Genomic DNA, 687 nt, shown 5'->3' on the forward strand with positions numbered 1-687 from the left:
TGAGAACTTGGCATAAAGTCGCTGGCCTCTCAAAGTCTGGAGCACTATCCTCAAATGCTGCTCATGCTCTTCCCAGCTCCGCGAGTATACTAGAATGTCATCTATGAAGACTATGACAAACGAATCCAAGTACGGCCTAAACACCCTAGTCATCAAGTCCATGAACGCGGCAGGGGTGTTAGTTAACCCAAAAGGCATCACTAGGAACTCATAGTGGCCGTAACGAGTCCTAAACACAGTTTTAGGGACATCTGCTGCCCTAATCCTCAACTGATGGTAGCCGGATCTTAAATCAATCTTAGAAAATACCACGGCACCCTGAAGTTGGTCAAATAGATCATCAATCCTAGGCATGGGGTAACGGTTCTTCACCGTCACCTTGTTCAACTGCCTGTAGTCGATGCACAATCGCATAGTACCGTCCTTCTTCTTCACGAAGAGTACTGGGGCACCCCAAGGCGATACACTAGGCCGAATGAATACCTTATCTAAGAGATCCTGAATCTGAACACTGAGCTCCTTGAGCTCTACGGGGGCCATACGGTACGGTGGTATAGAAATGGGCTTAGTGCCCGGCTCTACTTCAATAGCAAAGTCAATGTCACGATCAGGAGGGAGACCACGCAGATCGGCAGGAAACACATCTGTAAACTCTCGAACAATAGGTACCGAATCAACGGTAGGACC

This window comes from Solanum tuberosum, unplaced genomic scaffold, assembly GCF_000226075.1.
Source record: "Solanum tuberosum cultivar DM 1-3 516 R44 unplaced genomic scaffold, SolTub_3.0 scf00014, whole genome shotgun sequence".
In the NCBI taxonomy this organism is placed as follows: domain Eukaryota; kingdom Viridiplantae; phylum Streptophyta; class Magnoliopsida; order Solanales; family Solanaceae; genus Solanum; species Solanum tuberosum.